Source organism: Archocentrus centrarchus, chromosome 18 (genome assembly GCF_007364275.1).
Source record: "Archocentrus centrarchus isolate MPI-CPG fArcCen1 chromosome 18, fArcCen1, whole genome shotgun sequence".
In the NCBI taxonomy this organism is placed as follows: Eukaryota; Metazoa; Chordata; class Actinopteri; order Cichliformes; family Cichlidae; genus Archocentrus; species Archocentrus centrarchus.
Window position 1 is genome coordinate 16738092 of NC_044363.1, and position 25692 is coordinate 16763783.

The 25692-nt window shown below is 39.8% G+C and overlaps 1 protein-coding gene across 1 annotated transcript in view; it reads right to left on the reverse strand.

Annotated features, from left to right (window-relative positions):
• The window catches only part of ndrg2 (NDRG family member 2), a 48885-nt gene extending 24653 nt beyond the window's left edge, over nt 1–24232 (reverse strand). Inside the window, exon 1 of the mRNA XM_030753100.1 lies at nt 23957–24232. The gene's annotated coding sequence lies outside the window, so the exon portion shown is untranslated. The remainder of the gene's footprint in view (nt 1–23956) is intronic.
• Nucleotides 24233–25692: the final 1460 nt, after the last annotated feature.

Sequence of the window (25692 nt, forward strand, 5' to 3'; positions counted from 1 at the left end):
GTCAAATAATAATCCGTTGAAAAATTAATAAAATAAGTGCAGATCACATTTAGAATATCAACGTGTGACAGGTCTTCCATACTTTGGTCATCTTATGACAACAGAGAAAACTCTGACCACAAGCCAAACGCTAATAAGCAATGCTTTTCTTTGTTTTTCTTTTTTTTTTTTTTTGGCCAACCTACTTTCCAAAGTCAAGAAACAACTTTCCTGAATAATGAAGATACTGTCTGGGTATTTATTTATATTCTGTTTGCTATTCACACAAAAGCTTTAGAATTTCAAAGTGCTCAGACCAAAACATTCAAAATCATTGCCAAAGCACGTCATCAGCTCAGGAAAGCCAGACCAGTGTGGCCTCTTTGGTTCTTCTCTTTGTGGAAGGCCTTTGTAATCAAGGAATGTGCGTGTGTGTGTGTGTGTGTGTTTCCCCCCCACTGGAGTAAAATCTTAGCTGAACACTAGACTCCAAGCTGCCATTTTAAAATGCAGTGTGGGAGGTCAATCACTAGTCTCTTTATGAATGTGCAGAGTCCTAACAGTTCGCGCATGGCTGCAGCAACAACAGACACTTTGATTACAACACACATAGGGACAGCTTCATCCTCCATTAAGCACACATTGCGCCGCTCTACATCAGCTAATAGTTGTCTGCTACTATATTGTCCAAAATGATCAAAAATCTGGTATGTGGAACCTTTAACTGTGGGAGCAATAAATTGCACTGTGGAGCAATTAAAGATAATATATTTAGCACTGTAGAGATAAAGACAACTGTGGCTGAATACTGCTCAAACATCGCATTGTGCTCAGTAGTAAAAGAAACTAATTTATCTGCTGCCAAATCACAGTCACATGACAACCTTGTGCATCAAGAAAAATTGATACGGGTCTCATGTAACTTAATTATTATATGTAATCTGATCTCTCACACACTCACATACACACACTTTTTACAAACAGTTTCCTGACGCTGTAATATTTTAATCTGCCCGATACCCTCCATCATCCATCTTTATCTCTGCCTCTCTGACTCAGTGTGTTCAGTGTGTTTTAGAGCGTGTAATAACTGCTAAACTGCACAGGAGGCACCGTCTGTCACCATGGAACGAGAAAGAGAAAGATGGAGAGAAAGAGACAGATTTGCATGAAGAGCAAGAAGTGAGGGAGACTGAAACCAAGGAAGAGAACATGTTGCTTTGTTGTTTTGTTTATTTAAGGAAAAAAAGGCAAGCGTGGCTTGCTTCTCATTCACCTGTACTCTGCTTCCACATAGTAGCTTCCAGAGAACAGCTGTTTGCTCCATTTGCTGCAAAGAACATGTTGGTTGTCTCATCAGGTTGTGTCACATAATTGCTTCAACTAAATCAATCCAGCCTTGTTTTCTATGCATTCCTGATCATGCAGCTCAATGGCAGCTCACTTGCTTTCTCTTAGCAGGCCGACTCAGTCCAGCGTGTCACATTCACTTTCTGTCAATCCTTGCTGTCATCCCTGCTCCCTTCCCCCCTCTTCGTTTCCTCATCCTGCTCTGTCACACTGACTCCATCTCATCGTCCTTCAGCACAATGCAATGTCACCATACGGTGACTTCAGATTCAGGCTGCCAGCAGAAGCTGATTGGAGCTACATAACACTAGCGAGGCTTCACTGAAAAGCCTTTGTGATCACTTTGGTATTTTGCAAGGTTAACTCAATAACAGAAAAAATGAGACTCATACAAAAGAGTTTATGATTGTTGCAAGCAGAAAAAATATGCACATGCAGTTAAACAGAGAAGCCACTTGGGATTGTCCGATTAAAAATTATCATTTTTTTAATCTGTGTTTTCATTTGTGATCAGAAATGGATCAGCATTGCTTTGTGAATCTTTTGGAATTAGTAGGATTTTTTATTGATTGATAATAAAATTTGGTCTTTATCTAAGTCACACAACCTGACTAAACTAATAACAGATTTGCATGTTTCATGTCTGTTTTTGATCTCTAAATTAAGTAACTTGAAGGACACCCCCTCCAGCAGCAACAATCTCCATCAGGCATTTCCCATAACTGTCTGTCAGTGTTTCACAATGACGACAAGGAATTTTGGACCATCCTCCCTGTAAGACTGCTTCAGTCTATCAATACTTCATGGATGTCCTGATTGAACATCACTCTTTGTGTCATATAACAACATCTTAATTATTGTGTCTGTTCCAAAAAAACACTCCTGTTGTGTTTCTTGTGGGATTTGAGTCATTGTCTCGTTCCATCACCAGCCTGAAGAGCTGCCTTGACATTCGCCTATACATTGTAAAGTTTAAAAAAAATCTGTTATTTAAGTATTTTCTATAAATTTCACAGAATCTTCCTGTTATTTTCAAATACATAAAATGTCAGTAAAATTACAGAAAAAAAGACAGTGAATTAACATGTCTAATAAACATAATGTGAAAAAATAACACGAATAAACATGAGCTTTACATTTTTTTTTTTTAAGAAGTCCACGACTGGACTTGTTGCACAGGTGGTATCCTATCATGCTGTCATGGTACCACGCTGGAATTCACTGAGCAAATGTTTGTAGAAGCAGTCTACATGACTAGGTGCTTGGTTTTATACACATTTAGCCATATATAGGGAGAAGGTCAGGAGAGAGGTACAACAGTGAGTGTCTACATCCATCAGTAAAACCTGGTGCGAACTCCATCATGTTTGGGGCTACATTTCATCCAGTTGCATTGGGATCTCATCAAAATTGATGGAATTCTGAATGCAGAAAAGCACCGTCTTATTTTCATGCAATACCATCTGGAAAGCCTCTGACTGGCAACAGTCACACACTGCCAAAGCACTAAAAGCATACCTGGATAGAAAACCACACAATGGAACCCTATCAGTCATGGATTGGCCTCCCCAGAACTCAGACCTCAGCATTACTGAAGCAGTGTGGGATCATTTTGACAGAGAACAGAACAAAAGGCAGAAACATCCAAAGAAAAGCTTTGAATCTCCTTCAAGAAGCCTGGAGAACTATTCCTGAAGATGACTTAAAGAAAAAATTACAGAAAGCTGCTTCTGAGAGTTCAGGCTGTGTTGAAGAATAAAGGTGGTCACACCAAATATCGACTTTAAAGCTTGTTAGAATTATACAAACTCTGTTTCTGCCTTATATTCTGTACATTTGTACATATTTCAATAAATCACTGTGCATATTTCCCATTTTACTAGGAAAATATAAAGGAATAAATGGTGACTCAAGACTTTTGCACAGTACTATATTCATAGAATAAAAATTAGGTGTCATCTTTAGCGGAAAGTTAATATTAAGAGTGAAATTTGGTATTGGCAGATATCCACTTTAAAGGAACTGGAATCTGGGCTAAAAGAATAACAATAACTGACTTCCACAGTGATGATTGTGATAAATATCATGGCATGGCAAAAGTTTGTTTTCTAGAACAAACATAATTAGACCAAATGTTTGGCATGTACCAGCTCTAATATCTACAGCCTCATCTTTTGCCAAATACTCAACTTTTGCAAATTAATTGCCAGCACAAAAACAATATAATCATGCAAAGCATTTCAAACCAGAGTACCTCAAGCCTCCTCTTAGCTCTATGCACCTGATGCTTAGATTGTTAAGCACTATGACACTGTATCCTACTCCTACTCTGGTGAAGCTGCAGGTGCTACTAGCATGTGTGCACACTTATAGACACTAAACAGACATGCCAAAAAAAACTTTAGATACAAGTTTTGTAATATACATCACCTCAGTGATACATAAAACCTTCCAAGCCTTGTGTTTGTGAGCCAAAAAACTTCCTGACATTAATTTACAAGTTTACAGTAAAATATTTTAAGACTTTATTACTCCACTGATCTGTTCTCTGTCAGCATAATTTTCCTTCCCTGCTGGTTTTCATATTTAACTGAGCGGACTATAATGTGTCAGCAGAGACAGTCTGCAGAGAACTGCATTGCAGCTGTTGTCTATTGTCCAAGATCAGGTTGAGACTTTTCTTGTTGCTTTTCAGTTTTGCTTTCGGATTATACAATATAACATCTCAACTCAGGTCTCTCAATGTCTCGACTTAAAGAAACTCTTAAAATATCATAAGGAGGGCGCCTGGGTGGTTTAGTGGTGAAGCCGGCGACCACATACACACGCCGCGTTGCGGTGCGGGCGGCGCGGGTTCGCGTCCCGGCCCAGTGCCGATTTGCCCGCGTGTCTTCCCCTGTATCTTTCCCCCACTTCCTGTCTCTCTCCACTGTCACAAAAAGCCGCTGTGGCCAAAAATGAAAAAAAAAAAAAAAAAAAAAAAAAATCATAGGGACAAGGTCAGCCAGCAGCATTTCTATAAACAGGTGGTGCGGACCCATCACAGATGGGGATAGAATAAATAAATAAAATAAAATAAATTTAGAAATCTGGATAATATTACAGCCCCATTCCATAACAGGAAACCCTTCAGCAAACATCTTATTACCTTCTGCAAAATGCTTTTTGCCCTTGGGTTACTAAAAATATAACGCATGTTCCACCAAAAATATGTTTTCAATATAACGATATTCATTAATTCAAAACAATTTAAAGCAGATTGTCAGAGACTGATATTCTGTTAATATTTTTAACATTTCTACAAATGCTTTTTCAGTAACCACATCACACAACAGACAAAAAATGTCCATGGTAAACAAACTAGATAAAATATGTACTGCACTCTTGCAAACAGTGTATACTATATAATATTTTTCTATTCATATAATCTATAACAATAAGGCAGACATAATGCATACTTAAAATGTATTCACATTATTTTATACTCGTGTGTTCAGGTATATTACTACACAATACACCTATACTACATAGTCTGCTGACATATCAATGTATTACTGTTTTACATTAATGTATCACTATAACCATAGGGCAACCATGCAACAAAACATAAATGAAATCATGCTGTTTATGTTTGAGTAATATTGCTGAGCAGTAGGTATGGCTTTAATATTGCTTAATGATGAGTCACAGTCCTGTAAGTTGGCATCACAGGTTAATCAAAAAGGCTGCAGCCTAGAGCTGATGTATAAATATAAATGATGTATAAATAGAGCGGCTCGTTACCTAGAAATCTGCTATTCCACTATCTAGCTACTGACAGCTGTTCAGTGACCTAGGTCAGCTGCTAGATATGGGAAAGCCCCACTTCTGCCATTTCAGTCATTAATGGTCAAGTAGGGATAGCCAGTACAGCACAATGTGATCACATGATTAGGCTAAGCGAATCAGGCATGAGAGAGAGGCTGCAGGTCATTAGCATATCTTATGATAGCATTAGCAGCCTGAAATCCTCCATGTTGTTTACTCTGGCTGTATTCATCTGGTATACATTGGAAAGTGTATTAAGGGTACAAAACCTCCAGGAATATGAATATAATGTGGCACATTTTGAAGAGTAATTTCTTGGCTCAACTCCTTGAGGTCTCGGAGTCTATAGACCGGAAAAGGAAAATGTCACAGACACCTGGACGGACGGTACGATGACAAAATCCTCCTGCTTTATATCAGGCGGGAGGATAAAAAAGCCGCTTTAATTTGTGGTTTTTGCCAACAGACTCAGTTGCCAGCAAAGTTAGAAACACAGATGCTTTTACTTCCACCATCGGAGTAAAGAGATTGGTGGATTTTTCTTATACAATAAACAAAAAAGAGAATCTTATAGAGTTAAAAACAGCCATAAAAAAGCGAGATAAAAGGGCTTCAACATCGAATTACAGATTTTTAATTTTTTTCTTTCATCAACCAGCTGACAGAACAAGTTGCTGACAAACAGGAAAACTTTCTCTCGCTCCATCCGCCCTCTTTCCTGTTTTTAATTTAAACTCTCTTTCTCACAGCTCTGTACTCGTCCCCATCACTCTCCATCCATCTTTGGTCACACTGCTGACTTTTCATTTGCCTCTCTCTTGATTTCTGCCAGTCATCGCTCCTCATTCTGTGTCAGTGCAGGTCTTTGTCTCATTTCTGCCATCCTCTTTCTGTCTCCCCCTTGTTCTCTTTCACCATCCAACAGCAAGAAAGGAAAAAAAAACAAAAAAAAAAACAGGCAAACGTTTCCACTGGCAGGCTCCTTTCATTCATTTGGTCTCACTCTGATGCCACCAGTGTTTGTAGTTTTGAACAAAAAGGGGCACCCACACACACACACACACACACACACACACATGCACACACCCAGACACATAAACACTGAAAGTAGGGCACTGAGCATTAAGGTGACCTATATTGGGAATGTAGGCTGAAGGCTGAAATGCTGAAAGGTTAAACCTGCGGTATCCGGGGGGACATGTACGGCTGTTTCAACATGTGAAGATGCTGCCATAGAGGAGATGAAAACATGAGAGGGTGATGAGTGGCAGGACGTTTGAGGTCCAGGTTGAGGGATTAATACTTGTCTCTTCATAGCTCATAATATTTTAAAAGACAGCTGTTTGGGGTAGTATGGCCCAGGAAAAGGTTTTTCATGTAGCCATGCAGGGTTTTGATATAATTTTTAAGTGGCTTAAATCATCTACCAGTCAAATAAATAACTCAAAGAAAATTATAATTCAGTTATGGAGAGTTTGTTTTACTGTTGTTTTCCTAACCTTAGCATGTGACAGGAAGAGCAAACAGTGGACATAAATGACTGATACAGTTACATGGTGGAAAAGCAGGAGTTTATAAATATCAGATCCCAGGTAAAAAGAAAAAAACAAATCTGTTTTATAATGTGACAATAACGTGCAGCCCATGATGAGTCACAAGGGAGAGTTACTTTAGTTATTTTAAACCTTTGTACTATACTGTGTCACTGCTATCGCACTATAATGCTATTGCTGGCACCTCATTTTCAAACTTAAAATTAGGAAGTGTGTCATCAGTGGCAGTAGCTCATTGCAAAACAAGGATGGAAAATGCCCTTCATTTACTTGCATTTATAAATGTTGCTGCCTGCAAGATGCAAGGCTATTTAAGGCAATATCACCCACCCCTGTTGCTGACTATATACATCCCTTTAAGACCACAGTGTACCTGTCTTATGATGGCTGCTTCCAGCAGGATAATATGCCAGGTCACTAAGGTCTCACACTGGATTCTTGAACGGCAGTGAGTTCGGTGTACTCAAATGGCCTCCACACTAAACTGAATAAACTCAGCCGGTTCCCTGAAGTTATGGGAGTGTGGTTTGTTCCATAAACAGCCAGACTCTTTTTTTTTGCAGCTAAAGGTGTCCTAGAGAGAAGGACACCTCCCCTTGATTTCACTGTTCAGGCCCAGAGGCTATATCCATCTTTTATATATAATACTGTGATTTAACATTTAGTCATGTGATCCACTTGTTGATATAAAACATTTACAACAGCAGCTTTAAAGTGAGACTGAGCCCAGGCTATTACTGCATTACCCGTTTTTTATATAGACCTTGTGCAGCTGGGTGTGGTAAAACAGACCACATCCACCCGTCCAATTCCGTGACTCTTCCTTAAACTGACAAAAAATAAATAAATACTGTTGGCTGCCAGTGCTACCCCTCAGCCTCCCGGCAGTAGAATCATTGGGTGGCATAAATCCCCGGGAGGGCAAGATCTCTGTAGATTTTAATGGGCCTTAGTGACTTTATTCACCATATCAATTCAAAAGCAAATGGCCAAATAAGAACCAGGAATAAGAAATGCTAAAAATCATAATAAATTGAAACCACTGAGAATGCTGTCACTTGCTGTTATTATTATGGTGAGAACTAACTTGTCCGAGATTTTTAGTCGCTCCATCTATGGTAGAAATTTGTGCATCCTAGGTGACATCATTCCTGAGTTATCGCATTTACACAGTTGCACCCCCCCCCCCCCCCCCCCCCCCAACTGTCTTTTGTTTTGTATTTTCAAACTAAAGCCATTGGAGAATTACAGTTTTCACTTGACAAGAGTGAAAGTCACAAAAAATGCAATCCCACACATTTCTGACCCTGCTAACACATCTACAGCGGAGAGACGCAGGTGCCGAGGACATAAACACTCTCAGGACCGAATCTGTTTTCTTTCCTGAAACAAATCATGTTAGTCTGCAGTACTTCACTGCTGTCGCACCTGGGTACCACTTTGCCAGTTTCATGTATGCTAAGTGACACACAGCTCAGCCTCAGGTCTGCTGTGGTCACGGTTCCCCTTTCCTCTCTTTTATAATAATTCTGCAGAGTCATATATAAAAGGGAAACACACAGAGGGACCAGTTTTAAACAGAATTCATGCCCTAGAAAAAAAAAAAATTTGACATTTTAAGAGCCACAATGAAATCTTTCTTTTCTTGCTTTGAGCATGAATACCCATGTTAATGCCCAAAATCTGACAGCTCTACAATATTACAGCAAAGACGCTAAGGCTGACATAACTGGGAAGGTTTGCTTTCACACCTGAGCGTCTTGAGGCGACTGCTGTTGTGATTTCAGTCTATTTAAGGTTTTTGAAATGAGGCAGAGATGCAAACAGAAATGCGCTCAGTTCCTGATTTAGAATGACATGAGAAGATTGAGACTTCTGCCTCGGCAGGTAGCCAGGTCACCTACAACACCTCATGTGTGGAAGTGATGGGAGGTGATGTCTGTTTTAAGGACTTTATTTTTTTGGCCGGATAGCGTGACCTTCCTGAGGTTTGTAGTCACTGTGAAACATGCATTTAATTGCAAAAAAGCAAAGATATCTGCAAGAAGGGGCACCATTTCTTATTCCATTACTTTTAAAGCTGCATTAACCTAGTTTCTACATGGAAAAAAATGGATGAGGCTCCATCAGATCATCTTCTTATTATGCATGGCAGAAGTGACTGTAAGGTTTCATGGTAATGCTCTCTGTGACTGCTAGAGGCTTCAAAGAAAGTTAATGCTTGTTTCTACAAGTTGTAATGTGTGTAACTGTTAGTGGGAAAATTCAATCAACCCTCCACTTCATCAGTGAGGGAGAACTAGCTTGTAAACCGCACTTCTGTGACTTCTATTCATTTTAAAGCAGGCCCACTCTCCTGCAGGAAAAAAAAAGGAGCTACGAATGTTTGCAGAGAAAGGAAGCACAACAGCAGCCACCATGGAGACTCAGAGAGGAGCCAAAGCTCCCCTCATCTCCTCGCTGAACCAAACCTTTCCTCGCTCTCATCCCATGAGAAAAGCCTGTTTTCTCTCTCTGTCTCTCAGCAGATCACTTTGGCCCCCTGTCTCCTCAAATTCTGTCTCGTCCATCACTCAGCAGCTCAGCTCAGTTCTTCTTTTCATTGTTGGGGGCACCTATTATTCGCTCCATCATGATCTCACCTCCACTCAGACATCGAGTCTCTCTGTGTCTGTGATTAAACACTGTGACAAAAGGTTATTCACCACAAGAGCAGATGATCCATCGCATCCTCAGAGAGATCATTGTTAAAGTTGTATGTTTTATTATGATATTCTGACATTATAATTATTGAGTGGATTAAAAGAAAAGCAAAAAATAATCACTTTGTTGTATTTTTTTTTTATCAAATTCATTCTGAATAAAATGTTTTGGAACCAAATTACTGCAATGCAGTCACTGCAGCAATGATCTGAGCCTCCTAATGCGCATGATACTATTCCCCATTACAATGGTCAAAACTGAATTTTCACTGCACTGGGGTGTTTATTTTGAATATTGACATAAGTTAGGTTTAATTTGACTGGTCACCATATATGAAAAACGGAATATACAGATCTGATTAAAGGTTTACTGACTCTGCCCCCAAAAAAGGTTTTACAAAGTCAATTTGTGATTCTTTGAATGCTCTCTCTCTCGCTCTCTCTGAAGATGCAAAAGAAGTCAAGTAAAACATACATCATGTATTTATCTATGAGCTCTGACAGTTTTAACATGGGTAATTCATGCACTGACTGTTGCTCTTTGCGTTACTTCACTTTCAGCAGCCACACAGGAAACTAATAAATCATGTGCTTACTTTTCACTCAAGTTTCTCTGTGACCGTAAAAGGGCTTCTTCCCCTCAAAGGACCGACCATTGCCATGGTAATTGATGTCAAAATCAGTAATCCGATGATTTGTTTTTTGCTGTGTTTGTGTCTGGATTGTCTGGATTAAGTTCAGTATTTGCAATGATGGCACCAGCTCCAAGTTTAAGACAGGCCAAAGGAAACTGTGATAATGAAAAATGACCAAAAGCAGGTTTTGTAGAGCACCTGAAAACTGTTCATCTTGCAGCTGCAACCTGACTGTTAAGAACTTAGGTTACCAACTGAGATGTGTAGATTTCAATTTTCTTGGCTGACTCCAATTTCCAGTTTTTCTCTGTGTGGCCTGACAATACAGATTTTTGCAGGTTTCGCTTTTTTTTTTCTAAGAACTATAACTGACAGCATATACAAACTAAAATAAAAATGTATTCAATGAAAAGTATCCATCCATCCATTTTTTCTTCTACTTATCCATTTCAGACTCATGGGGGGGGGGGGGGAGGGGGGGGGGGGGGGGGGGGGGGTGGGGCCCATCCCAGCTGTCATAGGGTGAGAGGCAGGGTTCACCCTGGACAGGTGGCCAGTCTGCCACAGGGCCAAAACAGAGAGACAGACAACCATTCACACTCACATTCACACCTACAGCCTCCACTAACTGCATGTCTTTGGACTTTGGGAGGAAGCCGGACTACCCAGAGAGAACCCCCACACACACACACACACACACACACACACACACACGGGGAGAACATGCAAACGCCACACAGAATGGCCACGGCGCAGATGGTGGATTTGAACCCAGACATTCTTGCTGTGAGGCAACACCATGCCACAGTGCTGCCCTAAAATCTAATTTTCATAAAGTGCTCTTCTACTGGAAAGAGGTACAAACAATTAAATGAAAATGAGTAGTTATACACCCACCTTTACCTAAAATATTTTACTTTACCAAACAAAGCAGGTGCAACATATTTACATAAGAAAACAAATGTCAGGTGATTGTATCTTTTTCCAATAAGTTGATAACTTTTTAACTCTTTTTCACTCGTCTCATAACTGCATTAATCCTTTGCTCATACCGAGGCTCACACTGGCTTGTATTAGGCTTTAGCTTTAGCCACTTTTCCTTTGTTAGCTTCTTTAAAATGTCCATATTTAAGAGTCTCATTAGGTTTGTTTAAAAAGTTTTTTGCAGTTTCCTCCTGTGGTTTACTCTAGTGGACTTTGTGTCTTCACTCACTTCCAAGGTTAACAACATAGTCTGTGGCTGTGAGTGTATCTGCAACTATTTACCTGCGCCATTGTGCGTGTGTTGTGCATGCATGAAATGGACTGGCTTTTAATCAGTCACATGGTAGGCAGTCCGGGCTGGAAATCATCTGTTTCCAGTCCCTGGCCGGTCAATCAGTGCATCTCTAGTTTCCAACCATGGAAAACTCTTGATTCCCTCAAAATTTGTCATTCGTTAAGGCATGCTACCCTTAAATGGCAGATCACCAGCACTGCTATTTCAGCTCTTTTCTTTCTCTTCTGTGAAGCTCTCTTTTTGTTCACCTCTCAGCGTGCATTGGAAATCCACTGAAAGGCTTTCAGTTTGCTCGTTCAATAGTTGTGAGAAGGTATGAAAGTGAAAAATGAAGCAAACCAGTAATTAACTTGACTAATGATGTAACTGTACAATAGACAACATTTCATCTTGTTCAGGTCAGGTCTGTGAGAGCATAATTCAGCAGCATTAAAAAAAAAACAAAAAAAAAACTGGGCAGAATCAATTGTTTTGATCCAGGAAGCAGACAAGCCCATGATACACAGAGACCCATGCAATCAGGCACACACACACACTATAATTGACCTTCAAGCTAGGGTAAATTGATATGTTGGAGCAATTGGCTAAGAGCTGATAGAGATAAATAGCCTCATAGTGCTTAGCAGATTTCTGGAGCAGATATACTCAGAGGAGCTTTTCTTCAACTCAGCCCCCCAAAAGTATTACTTCTGGCCACTGAGGTCTATTCAAGCAGTGATCCAGTGCCTTGCTCAAAGGCTCACTGAAAGATACTTACGCCACACGTTTTTAAAACCCTTGATTCATTCTTTATTCTATTTTTTAAGTGTGAAAAACAAAAGAACATATCACAATCCTTTTTTCTTTTTGGTAGAATAACGATCCAATAGCAGTTCTCCCCACAAAATTTAGAACATAGTTGCCTCAATACAAAGTCCATATTGCAAGATAAATGTGCGACACATATCTCTGCATCACGGTTTGTTCTGATATCAATCTTAAATGATGTCTTCTGTTTACAAATCACGCTGCAACCAGTCACACATTTTCTTAGTTTAAGTTTAGAAGAAAAGTTTAATATGAGGTGTTGTATTTATTTTTCTTCATTTAAAATCTGCTAACAAGCAAACTCTGAGCCAGCCTGTCTTATGTCCTTGGAATCACTCAGCTACTTCTCCAGTGAGTCTCTTATCACCTGGGTTAATCCTCTCTAAGAGATCTCTGGCAAGCTGGTGGGCCACTCCAGCTACAACCTGTACCAAGTGGAGGACTGTTTTATGTGCTGCTACACCCACAACGCCTGCAGGGCAGAACAAGGACTACCGTCACCAACTGCAGTCTAAGACAATGGAATCTATCCACAGAAATCTGAATGACATAAAGGACCACCACAACAGTGGCAGGGCTAGCCTGCAGGTATGAAAACATGAAATGGAAGCTGGTGAACAGTAACTAAGCTTTCAAAGTAAAAGACTTGTTTTAATGACGCTATCTGTGTTACTCATTTGAAAAGAAGATAATCTCCCTACAATATAAGAATGCCAGATCACCTGCCTCTGCCATATAATTAAAAAAAAAAAAAGGAAAGTACACATAAAAAGTGGCTTATTTCATCCAGCTTTGCCCAAAACAATTCAACATCATTTCATTGAAAGGCTCTCCACAAGCTTTTGGAACCTGACTGCAGATATTAAATGGACTCAAAGCTCAATAATGACTAAAAAACTATTTAACAGACTAAATTATCTATAATTAAAATCAAGAGGACAAAAACAGAAGTATGCTATGTGGACAAAAGTACTGAGCCACCTACACATTACACCGAGAGCCACGAAACCCCCGGTGACTATTTTTTGTGCTGATGTTAATATCAGAGGAGGTTTGAAACTCTGCAGTTACTGAGTCAGCAGAGCACTGGTGACCTTTACCCACTATGCACCTCAGCACTTGGCAACCCCACTGTGTAACTGTATGAGGTCTGACACTTAGTGACTGAGTTGCTGTTGTTCCTAAAAGCTTCAACTTTGCAATAATACCACTTATACTTGATTGTGGAATATCTAAGAGGCAAGAAGTTTCACAAACTGACTTGTTGTAAAGGTGGCATCGTATCACAGCACCACACTCGAATTAGAACCATCCGTTCTGTCACAAATGGTTGTAAAGGCAGACTGCATGGCTAGGTGCTTCATTTTATATGCCATGACTGAAAACACCTGAATTCAAAGATTAAGAGATGTGGCCCAATAATTTTGTGAGTATGTCTACATGCTTTTGATAATATGGCTTTGCACCTTCTGTTTTTTTGGGGGGGTTTTTTTCAATGGCATTTAACAAAATAATACCCAAAAATGTGTCTTCTACAAAAGTCACACTGATTAAATGAATCAGACAAAGATTATTAATTAATGGCACATCCTACTTCCTCTTTGTTTACTTTTCCTTTGTCTATGATGCTGTGGATTTAAAAAAATAAAATAAAAATAATTATTAAAAAAAAACCTTTCACCAGCAACTCCAACAGCAATAGCTGCAGAAAGATTATGAAATGATGTCAGTCAGTGTTATGATCTCAGATATGAACATTTAATGAGGGCATTACCGTGTTTGTGGCCGATATGAAGCTAAATTAAATATGACTAAATGAATAATAGATTGGATGTACAGAGTGAAAACCTAAATGCACGACAAACGGCTTGTCATCCCTGTCACTGTGTCTGCTTGCACGGAGCGTATAGAGGAGAAAACAAATGACATGATGAGGATTGCCTGATTTGAACCTATTATTACAGCAGGTGTCAATTGTAATTGATTACCATATTCTGTAAACAGTTGCTAATGGCTGTTTGAGCTCTTACACTGGAAGTGCTGATTCCTAAAAGTAGGAATCAGGACTCCTACTCCTCTGCTGCCGTGCTACATGATTAAAAGGCAGCATTTTTACTAATAATGCCTAAATAAAATACTCGTTTCTGGTGCTCCTAGCCTCATATGGAAATTATACATACCAGCGGGGTACAGCGTTAGCCCTGCTAGCATGTTTTTGCCGTTCATTTTCTGCCCAGCTAGGCTCTTCCTCTGCTCGAGGAGCTATTGACAAACATCCCACATTATGTAACACACCTCTGACAGCACCAGACTGGATGCACTTTTTGACACATTTAGGTCGAGGCTTAAAATTTGCTCCACAGAGTTCAGCTCAGGGAAAAAGAAACAAAAAAAAGATACATCTGAGCATGCATCCAACTGAAGAAATATGAATGAGCTTGAGCAGAGCGTTGGTCTATAAATAGGGTGTTGTGAAGGCCTGTTTGGACTTGTGGGAACAGACAGGGCATTGTGCTGCCTGGCCTATCTGTATCAGGACTCTAACCAACAGGCAAAAGGACCGAGCTGTCCCGCTACAAATAAACACGCGCACACACGCACAGATGCACGTACGTATGGACACACTGGCCTAGATGCTTCTATATGAAGGCTGCTGTAATCTCATCCACCTACACATATAAAATCCATACACGCTGACCCAAATGCCGAGACTGTTACGCTCGTGTACACCTACACAGGATATAAAAAATACAAATCCATATTTTTTACACATTCTCACATGCCCTAGGCACCAACATCGGCCAATAACAATTCAGATAAGAAACACGTAAAATTGTCAACCAAATAGCCGGGATTTATTCCCACTTGCCTGATCTTAAACTCCTACGAGTTACACGTTGCTCCATGTTGCTTCAGCCATAAGTGTGCTCTTCTTCATCTTACACGCAGTAAAAATACAACTGAGCTCATATTACTAATACCCATACTAGCGTACACTACTGCGCAACAGATATAGCAGGTGTCATATCGCAGTAACCGCCTATCTGCAGTTGCACAGGCAATGCTAAAAACAGAACTACTTTAATAGTCCCATGTGATTTTAAAATTTAAATAGCCAAGGAATCTCAGTTTGTAGGAGTGAATCAGAAATAGAGTGGTAGATAATAATTTCAGCTTTCTCTGAGCTGTAAAAACATATTAGAAACAGATTAAATCACAGATCTCTGCTTTTAGTTGCCATTGTGCCATCCAAGAAACTATGAAATGTCCTGCTTTTGCTTTCTTGCTTCACTGAGAGCTATAAACAAATTAAAAAACAAACAAACAAAAAAACACTGTGCAGCCACAAATGCAGGTCTGAGTAAGAAAATCATTTCAGCTGTGCCCGGTGTGCTTTGGTTACCATTCAAAAAAATATATTTTTTTAGCAGCCTGTGAGCCAAAATTTCAATATTTGTTTTGCATTTTTGACAGTCTTTCATGTAATGCTGGCCAGGTTTGAACACACTGAGATGAATGTCAACAGAGAAGAATCAGTGTTTCTGCTGGTGCCAACAGGCAGAAGTTCAACATTAGACAATGTTACTTACAGAAGCCGCGCTCAGCTGGGCCATACAGGATACAACTGGAATGTGTAAATAAAGGGCTGGAAGGGTTTTTCTTATTGTAACACATCAATTCCTTTTAAATGTATCTCAGGTTTGTTATTACAAATTGCAATTTATATAAAATGTGTAGCATCATCTCACAGTTGGTGTTGTTATTAAATAATAAGATCCATTTGGTAATTATATGTAGATTTATATGTGGAATTATATGTAGCTGAAATCGCGATGTCTTGCCTATTAAGCACAATAATTCAGTTCAGTTTAATTTGATTCAATTTTATGTATATAGCGCTAAATCACAACAGTCACCTCAAGATTATATTGTAAGGTAAAGATTCACAATAATACAGAGAAAACCCCAACAATCAACATGACCCCCTGTGAGCAAGAACATGGCGACAGCAGGAACAAAAACTCCCCTTTAATAGGAATAAATCTCCGGCAGAGTGAAGCAATCCGATGAAGGACACATTGCAGCATCCACATGGGCAAACAGCTGGGGATAACATACTGCTTGTATGAGGTTCAGTTACCTGACGCGACTGGTTGGAGCGAGGTGAGGGAGACAGGACAATTTTAATGATAACTAATAATAACAAGTGATTAAATGCAGAATGGTGTATAAACATAGAGTGAAAGAGGTAAGTAAAGAAGAAACACTCATGCACCATGGGAAGCCCCCTAGCAGCCTAATACTAGCTCAATGTTCAGTAGTTCCACTAAGGTGCCGTTTATACGAAGCCGTTTTCACTGGAAATGGTGTTGTTTTGATGCGTTTCAGCCTTTCGTTTACACGATGGCGTTTCAGAAACGATCCGCATTTACACGATGACATGTGAAACGATGGAAACAATGAAAACAATGTAGTTCCCATGCCAGGCCACAAGTTGGCGTTGGTTTTCTCTTTGCAAAGTTTGTTTATGCAAGACGCGCATGCGTGGAGTGACACAGTAGGTAGTGCGTCAAATTGTTCATTACGTACAAAACGGCCAATGTGAGAGGTTTTGTGTGGACTGACGATGAGGTTGGATCGCTGCTGCACACAACGCTGAATTACAAAACGGTAAAAACACAAGAAAAGCACAAGAAGCACTCGTGAATCCGCGAGTACTGTTTATCAATTTGCGCGTGCGCGAAAAACTGTGGCCGTCGCAACCATAGTGCGCATGTGCGAGTCGAGCGTTTTCAAATTACCCCGGTTTCAAGTGTTTACCGGCAAGCCGGTGCGTTTCTGAAACGCTCCACTCTGGACCCCGTTTCTGAAACACATCGTTTTCACTCTGTTGTCGTGTAAACAGAAGGGCGAAACGCATCAAAACGACACCGTTGTCGTGTAAACGCAAGGCCGAAACGCATCAAAAAGACGCTGTTTTCGGCGTGTAAACGGCACCTAAGAGCTGTATTCATGATATTTCTGTCCACTTCGGTGTAGCACAACAAGCAAGAAAGACTGTTCAAGTTGTTATCAAAGGTTATCAAATGGCTGAAACTAAAAGCAAAGGTTTACACTATCAAGGGTTGGGGATTATACCATTTGGTAATTGTCCAATTAAATTACCCAACAAGCTAACTCAGTTCCCATGCTAGGTAAACTAACCTACCTGCTACCCGTTCACAGACTCCCAGCACACAGAAAATGAACCTTTATAATTTAATAGCACTAAGTATGTTATCCTAGCTAAACTTGCCAATTTTGTCTTTTAAATCAACTCAGAACATGTAAGATGCGCAGACACTGCTCAATATATTGTCATTTGTCAACTATCAGCCAGTCCATGTGCCAGTCCCATATTCAGTCTGCTTTTAAATGCGCTGCTGGCTTCTACTCATGGATGAACTATCTGGCGTTTTAGCTGCTAGATTCAACACTATATTTACCAGCTAGCCATTAGTCTTGTTTGTATTTTCTTTAAGCTGTGCAGGTACCATTACTTCTAATGCTTTTGATGAAATTAAACAAAATGCATTGTAGAACTTCAGAGATTTGTAAAGTCCTGTGAGAACTGCCTTTGTTGCATTTCTGTTATGGATACTGATCTGTACAGATTTATAATTTCCTTCTCACTTATTTAAAAATGATCTACAATATGTTTATGTTTCTCTTCCAGTGGCAAAGAGATTAAACTGGCAATCAGCCAAACAGTTTTTGGCACCTCTGCTGAAGACTGACCCACAAACCCAGCAGTAAACAAAACTTATAGTCTGAAGAGGCAATTACACCCACAGATGTGAACATCAGCTCCATATCAGCACTGAAACATCATCAAACACAAGAACACAGTCCACTACTACAATGGCACTTAACATTAAGCCTTGATATCACAGCTACACTCTAAGGCATATTACAGCAAGAGTATATTCACCCAACAGCTGGCATGTACTTTAGTGGAGCTCATTTTAGTGTTGTCAACTACTCAACATAAGGATAAAGACTATTTCTGAGCAGTCGAGATGACAACAGCATTTACTTTCCTGATATTCTGGGACATGAATGCACCTCTAAAGCAATACTCTGAGTCCAATTATAGCTGTTTACTGCCCTACTTTGCTGCACATCCACACATTCATCTCCCTTTCAGCATTATCAGTGCTAGTTATTTTGCAACATGAATGGGTCCTTAGGGCCATACAATTTAAGATGATGGAACATGTAGAGTATTTGGTGAGGATTTCAGAGATGCTCAATTCAAGTCAGAACATGAACTACATTATTCAATACTTTTTAAAAAATCAAATCACATACTTTAGTTTTATGTGAAGGTGTCAAGTTTGAAAATAAATTCTGAAATTTCCAGATGTGATTCCACTTTCTCCAGTATTCAAGGTAAGAAATAAACCATGGTTTGAACCTCTGTCCCTCTGTCTACAACAATTCTGACAGTTCAAGCATATCTTCATTCCCAGCAGTTAACACTGATAGATTCACAAACACTGTAGGAGTAAATGTTAATATTGGCAGAGTAAACAGGCAAGGCGACAGTCTAAATATGCTTGACCGAGTTTTCACCGAAAGCTGAGGAAGTCTACTTGTTATAAAGCAAATTTATGTAATATATAATGTTGTGTTTTACAACACTTTATGAATATATTTTATTTCTTATCATCTATATCTTCACTTAGCAAGTGTAGGAAGCATGTCTAACACTGAGATACAGTGTTCATTAATAATAAAAACTTACACAGCAGTAGTATTGGGTAGTAAAATGTTTGATAAAATGTTTTAATTGGTTAACATCAGTCTAGCACCTGGTGGTACCTTAGTGAATCATCAAGGATGGAAATCACTAAAATATGGTGGCATTCGCTAGGGCAGTGGTTCTCAAACTTTTCCATCATGCCTCACTTCACAGATAACATGTCCCATGCAGGGGGTGGGGGTGGTAGTTCCTCACGGTTTTGAAGCGAGGTCCAGGGAGTTATCAAGTAGCACAACGAAGCGGCACAACAGCTCTGTGTACACAAAAAGATGGTGATGGTGGAGAATTTTGCTAGTCGCTATAACAATGTACCTGCTAATGTATGCTAATGTTATTTCCTTGTTCTGCTGTGAGAATTAATTTGATGTTCAACATTTGTTACATAGGACTTTTCCCCAGGATAATTGCACCCCTGTCATGACCACCAGTGGGCGTGTGCCCCACAGTTTGAGAAACACTGCCCTAGGGGCATGCAAGGCAATCAGTGCTTGCCCTGCAAAATCACAAAACAGATATCCATTAAAACCTACCAAAGCAAAAGCAGTTGCTCTCCATACATCTCAGAAAGGATTCTGTCCCATAAAGCATCTCCTGTTTGCATTCATCCAATAAATTACTGCCAGCAGTTGGCCAATGGAAGCTATATTTTCCTTCATTTTCTACATCCAAGTATATCTATATCTAACAAATGTGTGAGCTTTTCAAGCTGAAAAGCAGCCTTTTCTGGTTGTTTGCACATGCTCACTGTGTTTTCACTGTAGTGTGAATACATTTTCAAGAGCCACTTTAGCACATTATCAAAGAAAACCTTGATGAACATTTCCCATGTCCGATTTAATAAAACAGGCAAGTTGAACCGGTAAGTTGAACAGGGGCAGGGTGCACCAGCATTTAAAGATTAGCTTGTAGAAGAAATCATTTGGCTGACCAAATGTACTAAGTTTAACAATGTGTTTTGTTAATACACCCCCTTAATTTCTATTTTTTATCTTATTAATTGATTTATTTTTACTTTGCCCCTAGATATTGACAGTTAACCATGTCAAACACTGTTTGCCTTTTAGTTTGATTCTGACTTTTTTGTTATTTTGCTAATATATTTAATATTCTTTAAAAATCAAGATAGAGGGCGCCTGGGTGGCTTAGTGGTGAAGCCGGCGACCACATATACACGCCGCGTTGCGGTGCAGGCGGCACGGGTTCGCGTCCCGGCCCGTTGCCAATTTGCCCACGTGTCTTCCCCCGTATCTTTCCCTCATTTCCTGTCACTCTCCACTGTAGACAAAAGCCGCTGTGGCCAAAAATGCCACAGAAAAAAAATCAAGATAGAGACCTGTTTTTCCAAGTTCATTAAGTTCAAGTTCTTTCTTTTTTTTTTGAATGGGGTGGACATCATCTCTGCCTGCCTTTCTGTAAAAGGCACTGCACAACATTCCTAAAATATCAAAGTACATGATAAAAATCAGAAATAAAAGTCACTCGAAAAACTAACTGTCCACAGATGCATTTGCCCAAATGCTGGTCTCTCTAACACCTTTCATCCATTATAAACATCTAAAAAACAGTGAGCATAAGTCGACTCTTCCAGAAGTGCAAAAAGTCAAACTGTTATCGACAATCCATGTAAACACCACAGAATAACTAGTATAACTAATCTATAATGACGTCAGGCTGGTCAATAGGCAACAACAAGTTCAGTGGTGCAGAAACAATGGTTACTATGTGTAGTTCTGACAGTAGCAAACTTCCTTCTATTGAAAGAAAAGCAATACTGAAAAAACCAACTATTTAGTCATCATGCGCATGTTTCATTTGACAGCTTCATTCAGTTCTCACTGTGGGATTTGCAGTATAAGTATGTGCTATGCAGACTGTCGCTGTCCACCACAGTTTAATGATGTCAACAAGTTTATCTCTTTGGATTACTTGTCTGTCCAGAACACAAACACTGCTGTAGCATCAGACCAAAGGACAACCATTCGAACTGAAGGGTTTATTTTTGGCCTTGACAGATGCGTATGACACAGCTCCAAAAAAAAAAGTAACAAATCTCTGCTGTGACAAGTCAACAGCCCTGCTCATTCATAGTAACTCTGTCCTGTCTTTTAACTGGGTCAGATAAAAAAAAAAAATAATTAGTAAACTGAGCTGATCATGAAGCTGATATTTTCATGTAAATATGATACAATATAATAATACACAACTTCTTCACCCTTCTGGCATATTACTTTAATTACATGTCAACAAATAATAATGTATTTATTGAGTCTGACTAAGAGAAGCTGAGTGGATAAAAAAAAAGCCAAAAAAGAGCAAATTTGCAGTATTTCAACTGAAATACTGATTATCTTTTTAGATAAATAATTGATTAATCAGACCATTTGAGAACAATTATGGCATAAGATATTTATCTATTTTAGATGCTAATCCATAATCAGAATAGGTGTTACTGGTGTGTCACAGTTACACAAGCCTGTTCCCACAGCTCAAAAGCTGTGGCCCCTATAAATATAAAAAGGTGTACAGCAGAACAATTTGTTCTCATGTCCTCTATAAATAACCAGTGTTTTAGAATTTTCCGACACAGAACAGATTAGAGCACCAGAAACCCTTTGAAGTCAATAAACAAGTCTTCCAACACAGCAACCTGCTCTCACGCACACCAGTATGGATCTATATGTCTCAACTTCACACATGAAGGGAAACATTTAAAGCATTTAAAGTAACCAAGCTACAGACTGAAAACCACACTTTATTAGCAATGTTCAATTGTTGATTTATTACCAGGTAGTCAGGCTATTAATGCTGCAGTCAGTTCATCTCTCTCTCTCACTCTCTCTTTCTCTCTCTCTCTCTCTCTCTCTCTCTCTCATATATATATATATGTGTGTGTGTGTGTGTGTGTCTGTGTGGTCTGGACGAGCGCCTGTTTTATGAGCCTGCAGTATATGATTTGCAATGTAAATTTGAAACCTAAATATGCAAGGCAAGTGCAAGGCTGATATATATACTGGTGTAAAAATGCAGGAAATATTTTATGCCTCATACACTTGAAATATTGATTGTAATACAAGCTTTGTGTTATTTTCTTGCATGTTACAAATGTTTAGCAATCATTGTCATTCAGCATTTCAAAGATATCCTCCGCTGCTATTTTTCTGCAGCTCTCACAAATTTGCCAGGTCTGGCTATAGGTCACTGGGTAATATGGGACATGCAAACAGTATGAAATTCTATCAAAGTATGGAGCTCCCAGGGCAGAGTGTTATCTGGGCATGCACAATGTTCAGCTTTCAACATATCTGCTAGTGCCTTTTTTTCACCACACCAGCACATTTTATATATATATATATATATATATATATATATATATATATATATATATATATATATATATATATATATATATATAACAAAGAAAGGAAGCAAGTTTTCTTATGTTGTTTCACCACTGAAAGGTTTTTTATTGTTTTTTTTTTTTGTTATATTAATTTTTCTCTTCATTTTTCTTTAATATACTGACACAAATGGCCTGCTGGCAACACCACATCCACCATTAAAAGCCAAACAATACACTCCTGCGTGTGGCTGTGTTTCTTGGCTATATATCTCAACACACTTCATACGTGTTGAGCCAGTGTGCGCCTGCGTCCTCTTGCATGTCCACATCTCAGCGCGTGAACAATTCTGGAACAAACGTCTACTTTTTTTTTTTTTTTTTTTCAGATGAGTCTGCCTGTGCGCGCGCGCGCGTTCGTCTGAGTGTGCGCGTGCGCGTTATCAGCAGGGGGGCTGCACTTCACTCAAAGAGCAGCGAGGCCGCGAGTCTCCAAATGCGGTATGACTCACAGAATCTGCGCGCGAGCATGCTTCAGCGCGTGCGTGCAGCTCGCAGCACAATAAGGGGGAAAGAAAAAAAAAATTGTCTCTGGAGCAGTGTGTAGACAGAAGAGGACGTATGTGTGTGAGAGTGTGTGTGTCCTTGGTTTGGACACGACACACTAAAGCAAAACATTTCCACTCGCGCTCCGGGTTGTAAGATATTCCATGAGTGCATGCTCTTTGCGAAACGCCCGTTTTCAGTGAATTTCATAATTTTCTTTCTTTTTTTTCTTTTCTTTTCTTTTTTTTTTTTTACTTATGTTTTACTTCAGGGCCGGTGAAGGCACACACACGCACACACACACACACACACGGGACACACCTTCATTTGACATTGACACATATTGTACACCCCCCTCCGGCGCGCAAAGACCCAGAACACCCTCCTCGGTCCCGCTTATCAGTGGGTTACTACTTCACCAAAGTATGAACCATGAAACTCCCACTGCTGCTGCTGCCCTGTAGGGACACCTAACTGGGAAAACACTACAAAGGAGGAGCACTGATGTGTCTCTTGGATGAAAGGCGCAAAAAAAAAAAAAAAAAGGATGGTTAGACGATGGGGTCATATATGATTCAAGTTCATGCGGCAGGAAAATTTCAATAATGACTTTAATTCTGTCTACGGCAGATTTAAGCCATTGAGCAGTCATGCCTCGGTCAGTCATTACCGAGAGAGAAGGGTGGTGGTGGTGGTGGTGGTGGAGGTGGGGAGGCAACAAAGACCCGCTGGGTATGCCACATGTGCGTGTCAATAACGCGCACTCTCCCTGTCACTGGCTCACTCTTAAGCAGCTCTTACCAAATTGGCATGTACTTGCAAAACATCGTATTGGTGTTTATTACTACTGTTATTCTTAAACGAGCAGATATTTGGCTTAGGCGTGTATTGTTGATGAGTTTTTGCTGTATTATTGCTGGATGGTGCGGATTACATCCTTGCATCCCCGTGCATTTTTAGCACCGAGCTCCAACAATGAAACAACACATTACTCCCTTTTTCCCCGTTTTGTTTTGTTGTTGCACGACTGTTGAATGAACAATGACAAATCACACAGGCTACTCCCCGACTTTCTCCAGGAGGACACAAAGAGATAAAAATAAATTACAGTCCAACTCATTTATTCATATACAATTAAATAAATAAATAAACTCACCGTCTATTCAGCAGATGGGAAATACAAAAAAAAAAAAAAAAATCTTCGCGCAAAATGTGGGACTTGTAAAAATATATATATGTGTATGTGGCAAGTCTCGCTCTCCGCTCGCGTAATTTCTTCTTGCTCTCTTCCCAACCTGTCCCTCCAATCTTCCCGCTAATCTCCTGTTACTTCACTTTCCCCCCACCTCCTTTATTTTTCCGCTGTGCCTTCCTTCTCGCAGTGTTCACCAGTGTTTTTTTTTTCTCCTTTCTCCAGCAGGAGGAAAATTCAGCACACAGGAAAAAAAAAATACTCGACAGTCACTCAAAAGGCAGGATGGAGCCATTGAGGTTTTAGGGGTGCTTGTAAAGTTATTTTGCAAGCAAATCAACAGGGAATCTCAGTAAAGTGGTTTCTTTTGATTCAAATAGACAAAGGGTAATAATTGGGAAGGTTATGAGATCTGAGGTGTGGGTGCAGTAAAAGCTGCCGAGACATCAAGAGAGAAAAACAATAACACCTTCTTTTTTCCAGGCTCCCCCCTCCGCTTAGCCGCCACAGTGGTACGGCCCGCCCTTGCTGGGCTTGTGGAATGGAGCCGAACGAGCGAGAATTCCCGCCTGGGCCCGAGCCAGCAGGTAAAATAAACACACCTGGCACCGGCAGGAAGCGAAGAGAACCTTCAAGAAGCCAATAATGAGACCCCCCCCCCAACCATAAGAGGTCTGGTGGCATCAAGGTGGAGGGAGGTCTGGGAAGGGCTTTCTGGTCCCTCTGTGTGTTTGTCCCCTGAAGTGTACCACCCTCAGAGACTTGGACATTTAAAACATTTATGAAGCAGGGCTTTCACTTTTAAAGAGCAGCCTTTTGGCAGGAAAAAAGGTAACCACTAAGAAAAAAAAAAGATATCAATTCTAAAATACTTTTTAAGGACAGTACTAGAAAATAAAATAAAAATAAAGAGCAGACTTTACATCTAAGTGTCAGTGCATGGATCAGAAAACCAGCAAAATGCAAGATCTTTAAATTACTCACTTTGCCCAAAGTATTATCAGTAAATGCTGTGGATTTCATGCAGATTGGTAACAGTCCCAATAATTTAAAAAACAAACACACACACACACATAAACAAACACTGGATACCTTGCTCCTTTACGTTCCAACATTACAGTAATGGCACTAAGACAGAGGCATGACAACTCTGTGATAGGCCACAAGGCAGCCATGTTGTACTGGAACAAACACAAAATCTCACATTCTCTCTTTCGCACATACACAGTTAGTGCAGAAATAGTAGCATATAGGAAGAATCAATAATATCAATATCATCAATCCAGCTTTTGATGAGCATCACTGACAACAACCACAGTCAGAGGTTGGAGAATGTACAGATTTATCTAAGTTTATGCTATAAACTCACATCTTGTTCTTCAACCATGAACCAAAACAGGTTCAGCCTCTCTGTGTGACATAGATGCAGCTGTGAAGCCTGTGAGCATGGGACAAATGAGAGAAGCACATTATTAACAGGTCCTCGTAGACTGACTGGAAATGGTAACACTATAGAAGCACACATTTCTAGAGCTCCTCATTCAACAGTCATTTCCAGTGGACCAGATTCTCTATATTTTACACACAGCTATAGCAGTATGAGTGCATATATTCAACAAATAAGTGGTAACAATGCTTCGGTCTTTTATGAAAACACAAACTACTCGCCCATCCGAACCTCAGCTATTTTAATCAGTCAA